Genomic DNA, 5,737 nt, shown 5'->3' with positions numbered 1-5,737 from the left:
CTCATGACTCATGAAAAGAAAAAAAAATATTCAAACAAAAGAACAGTCGTCTTGCTCTAACCTCTTGCCATTTTGTATTTTTCTAAGCACTTCACAGCAGCTATAATCACCCATTGAACAGACAACATTCAAAATAAATGACAAAATCCAACTGTGATTGCACCATTTTAATCTTGTTAATGTTTCGTTAGTTTCTTTATGTTTTGGTTTGATTAACCAGCAGCTGCAACTGTAGGATACACATCTGATAAGCATGCTTGTTGTGGTGTTTTCTGACTTTGATTAAGGAAGCCTCTGCTTAGAATTAAGAAAATTTCACATGTCTATATTCCTATTTTTCCTGGTCATCATTTGTATAATTTTGAATATGAAGAATGTATTTCAGATATCATAAATACATATTCAGTCAAGCTTATGCTTGTAAATGTCAAAACGGCCACTTAAAATGTCTAAAATCTGTAGTATCCTGTATGTATAAAACTTCATTCTTATAAGTAAAATTTTTGTTTTTACTTTGTAAAATTCAATTCTTGTTACAAAATATAATTTAGAAATGTTACATTTCTAGGAATGTCATTTTGGCAGGGATTAACGCTATTCTAGTGATTTAAAAATGAAAAAAACAGAGAGGAGAGGCCTTTTACTACAGTAAATGTAAAAATGGCCTGCCATACTGTAGCAGACTACATGTAAACGTTTGTATTAACTTGAGCAGCAATCTTCTCCTTCACCATCTTCCTTTCCTTTGCAGCTGTGGCTCTGTCTCTCTGTCTTTTAAAATAGACCCCGCTACCTGCCTAGGGCTTAAAAAGGGGGTCTCTTTGAGCTCAGGATGCAGATTTATGGGCCATCCATTTTTTTCCTAAAATTTCTGCATTACAATCTCTAGTTCCAGTGGGGGGAAATCGGCACTTTCTGTTGCCTTTCGTCACATCTTCTCTTCTGAGTGGACCTACTTAGAGATAGTTAAACTAACTCACAGCAGTTTTATGAAACTGAAAACTCAGTTTCCAAACTTTTACTAGATCAATTTCAGAGCAAAGGATTTCAGTTTGTTTTAACCTGCTTGTTTAAACAGACCCCAGTGATTTCTTAGCTTGAACACAAGAGCATCTCTTACAGAAAAGAACTGAAACATCGCTGGCATTAGGGCTGCTGTTGAAATGTCGATCAAGGCCAAAAAAATTGGGTTGTGGTCAAGTCTCATGCTACGCTCACAGCGGATGCGATTTGAGCAGCAGAAGCAACCAGTTTACATGCAAGGTCCATGGTTGACCTGCATCAAGGCGCATCCAAAGGCCCTGCAGTGTGTGTCAAACAGCAGGAGCAGTGAATCAGCAGCTCAAAAAGCGCCTCTGGCACAGTTTATTAATGCCTAAATTAACTTAAAGGTATAGGGGAGGATTTTCCCAACCCACCCTCTCCACTTAAAAAAAAAATGCACATGCCCAACCCTGTATATACTAACGAGAGAGAACACCTATTAAATGTGTAAGAGAGCATGCACCAGCCCATTTCTCCTTGTACATGCTCTGTTTAGATGTTGCTGTTTGCATTGCTCATAGAAGCTTACTTTTTAAAAGACGAAAGGCGAGCTTCAATGACTGGCTGAAACTGTAGCTGACCACACATATACAGATGGAAATGCGCATGCACAGAAAACGGACGGCCTTATGTAAACATATCAGCAGAATGATTGACATTTGCGAGGACCACTTAGTTTGATGATCCACCTGGAAAAAGAACATCCTCCACTATACCTTTAAATGTTGTCAAATCCTCTCGACAAAATATGTTCACTTTTATTAGCCTGGTACCGGCAGTTTGTACCATATAGGCTACCTGAAAAAAAACTGACATCTACTTCCAGCTGCCACGAACAGTAGGGGAATAATCCCCAAGGGAGCGACTGGGCCTGAAGCAGCTGTTGCTTGCTGCTGTTGTGGGTGAGTCTGTGCACCTCCAGCAGCGAAATAACATTTTAAGGCAGGATTGTAATCTTGATGCACTGACTGGTCTGACATTGTTTTGAGATGTACTCTCTCACTTAAGATATATTAAAACTACTTTTTACCCACATATCACAGCAAATATAGCAAAGCCACTGCCATTGAACACAGGAGCAGCAAAAGCATCAGACTTTCGAGATGCTTTAAACACCTCAAAAGCATCTTTGATGCTTCTAAAAAACTTCCTTAATGTATGTAGGCAAAAATTTAGCAGCATACGCTTTTTTGCTGCTAAAATCATGTTCGGTGTGAACGTAGCATCAGGTGTTAAGCTCATTTTCATTCCACAGACCAAACCACCTTCAAAGAGCTTAATTTAAGGAGCTAAGGCACATCAGCCTAACTGTGCCAAGAACCTGACTGAAAAAATTTTATTGTATGATCTGATGAACTGTAAAGTGTCTTGAGTTGAATTGGCGCTATATAAATAAACTGAATTGAATTTAATTGAACCACTATAGAGATGAGTTATTCACTAGTTATTAGTATTCATTAGTTTTTCATAACCTGCTGACTTCATAAAAGCTGGGAGATACAATTCTAATTCAAAAGAGTGATACTGTAGTCAGAGAAAAATATCCAGAGCTGAACATACAGTTACATTCAGTGCAGCTTTCTACGTATCACCTGAACTGCTTATTATGCAAGAAGCCTCATGGAAGTTGCAGGGAACAACAGTTTATTAATTGCAGAGGTACATGGACTATTTGGGCCAGGATGCTTTTGATGGTCCCTGTTTCATCCTCTGAGGCAGTGAGAATTTTAGTGCAATCCACAGGCTCAAATTTGGCTCCTTTCAACAATGACGCAGAACTTATCATATTGGCATCTGTCATGTTCATTAGGATGAACGAGTTACTAGACAAAAAGTCAATTTGAAGCAACTTGTGGCTTCAAATGATAGAAGGAAAAATACTTTTCCTCATTTGCTTAGGCCAATATTTTTATATTTTTTTTTTTACAGTTTTTTGTCTGCCTTGGCATGCATGTTATTCAAAGCAGAGTTAAAACACAACGACATATTGAGTTGTCATTGTCACAATAAGCTTGTATGTTCGATGTAGCAAGTATTATTTTTATTAATTTTTGTCAGCATAACTGTTGCACATATCTACTTCTAGTTTTTTGAGAAGAGCAAATCTTTATGTAATGTATTACAATTCATTTTTTTTATTTATAATAAAACATGATAATTGTTTTTTCACATTACTCATATTTCTTTATAAAAGAAAGGTGATCTCAAAAGAACCAGTTCATCTGCCAGTCAATCTAAATATATGTATTTTTGATCAATAAAACATGTTGGACCTTTTTGGGATGTGTAAGATTTCCAATATGTCCCCTCAGTATTGAACCCATCTCTACATTAATACAAATAAGTCACAATAAGCTTTCAGACAAAAGACTGTCCTGTTTTATGTTCTCTTCTCCCACCTTTCTCTTCTCCGTTTCAATTTGCATGTTTTCAAAACAAAAACACGGCTTCATTTGGCTACTGTATAAAGCCTCGAACTCACTTTTATAACTTTTTCTGGAATTCCCCTACTTTTGTATCCCCCAGAAAGTTGTTTTCCTTTTGAAGCAGGCTTATACAAATATGCTTCATGTTCTTGTGCAGCAAACAAGATTTTTTAGTATGGTAGTAACTTGCAAAGTTAAAACTGCATGTTGAGACGTAAATGGCATGTACTTAAATAGCGCCTTTATTCAAGTCAGGAGACTTGACCAAAGTGCTTTACACTACATTCACCCATTTATGCACACACTCACGGTGGCAAGCTACATTGTAGCCACAGCTACCCTGGGGCTCACTAACAGAAGTAGGGCTGCCATACACTGGCACATCCGGGACCACCATGTCTTGCCCAAGGACACAACGACACTGTAAGTCGGAGTCGGGGCTTGAACCGTCAACCCTTCGATTTTAGGGCAAACTCCTACATCCAACGCCACTGTCGCCCCACTTTGAGCTAGATGACTTAAACTACACACTAGACTCACCACAATTGTGTTACATTTCTGTGAGTTTATCTTGTTCCTCTGATTTGACCTCTCTGTCTCTCTTCACATCCCAACATGTTTTCTTTTGTAAGCGGACAGCACATTCTTTGAGTTTGCAGAGGAGTAATATCAGACCCAGTCAGATGTTCATTAGAGTTTTCACTTGCAGGAAGAAACGGTTCCTGATTGTGTTGCTTTTAGCTTACGGGGCTGTAGCCCATAGCTGAGCGGAGTAGTAAGAACAATCTTTGACCAGGGTGAGATGCGTCTGCAGGAGTTTTTTTTTTTTCCTGCCAGTTTCCTGGCTCTCAAAATTTATAAATTTTTATTGAAGGAATTGGTGCAAAAAGTACATCCTCTGCTAGGCCATTTCGTTGATGCTGTCAGTGTGGGGCTCCCATATCAGGTGCAGGATATAGTGATGTCCAAAATATGTAAGATGTAATTACATTAGAAAAAGTGTTGTTGAGTATGGTGATAGGGGGTATAGTGACTTTTTATTTTTATATGTGAAATAAAATGAAATTAAGGTTTCACAATTTCCAAGCTGGGCTTAATATATTCCCAACTAGCCTAGAAATACATTACTGTTAGGTTAATTGGCTTCTCGAAATTATCCTTAGGTGTGTGTGTGTGTGTGTGTGTGTGTGTGTGTGTGTGTGTGTGTGTGTGTGTGTGTGTGTGTGTGTGTGTGTGTGTGTGTGGTTGTTTGTCCTGTTTGTCTCTGTTTTGCCTCTCACCTATAGAAAGCTGGATATAGGCACCAGCACCCCTCGCGACCCCCGCTTGGGATAAAGCGTGTGAGAAAATGGATGGATGGATAGTCTAGAATATTATTATCTAGGTTTAAAAGAGTATGGCAACTGTATATTTTTAACTCGGTTAAAGACGTCTGACATAGCTTGATGCGTCTATGACAATGAATGACCAGCCGAAACCTGCTATTTAATGCTACCCCCTGCCTATCTATAGCTTATGCAGGTTTTTGCTATGCTAACACCTAATTCCGGCCTGTCTGTGCTAACAGACAGCAGAAGAAGTAGGCAATCCAGTGAGCCATCAGCCTAGGCATGGTGGTCACCAGCCTCTACATAGCTAATACAAGTGGGTTCCCTCCCTCTCCAACATCAGATTAGTAGCCGATCTTGGAGATGAACAGCCTTGTGCTGTTCTGCACAAGGCTGTTCATGTAGTTAAAAATGTTCCTAGTTGCATTCTGTGGGAAATTCTTTCCACTCGGATGCCAGGCTGAGGTAGCCTGATAAACCAAACTAAATGTGAGATTAAATGTGAAATTTAGTCTGGCCCCGATGATTGAGACATCGGAAGATTGCCACTGTCTGTGCCTATTGGCCAATGCTCTGACTAATGAGCGCAACTGGCTGCACGACAGAAAGCTGGCTGCAGAGTGTAAACAAACAGCCTGTCAATAAAACGGCGATTACGTCCTTCTTAAAAATTATTGAGTTTAGAACCTCTTCCTGCTCATGTTTCAACAAAAACCCCAAGTCTAATCCTACCAAAACTGATTCCAAAGCTGAGTCAGACGAGAACTGTTGAATAGTTGTTGTCATCTTCCTTGTTATGCTTTTTCCAGCATCGTGCAGGTTTGTCGTCATGCCCTCAAAACCTGGCTAGCTTTGCATCCAGACATTCTGGCCCACCAGTTCTAGGGCCTGGGGCATTGATTGAGGCCAGACCAAACTCGCAGGTAAAAATGATTTTGG

At 39.4% G+C, this 5,737-nt stretch overlaps 1 long non-coding RNA gene across 1 annotated transcript in view; it reads left to right on the top strand.

Moving 5' to 3' along the window:
• Window positions 1–5,722, top strand: part of LOC107102814 — a 7,549-nt gene extending 1,827 nt beyond the window's left edge. Inside the window, exon 3 of the long non-coding RNA XR_001482143.1 lies at window positions 5,608–5,722. This is a non-coding gene — a long non-coding RNA (uncharacterized LOC107102814). The remainder of the gene's footprint in view (window positions 1–5,607) is intronic.
• The last annotated feature ends 15 nt before the right edge of the window (window positions 5,723–5,737 follow it).

This window comes from Cyprinodon variegatus, unplaced genomic scaffold (assembly GCF_000732505.1).
Source record: "Cyprinodon variegatus isolate N-32 unplaced genomic scaffold, C_variegatus-1.0 Scaffold1323, whole genome shotgun sequence".
Lineage (NCBI taxonomy): Eukaryota > Metazoa > Chordata > Actinopteri > Cyprinodontiformes > Cyprinodontidae > Cyprinodon > Cyprinodon variegatus.
The sequence above is the reverse complement of the archived record's forward strand: the minus strand, read 5'-3'. Positions and strand labels throughout refer to the sequence as shown.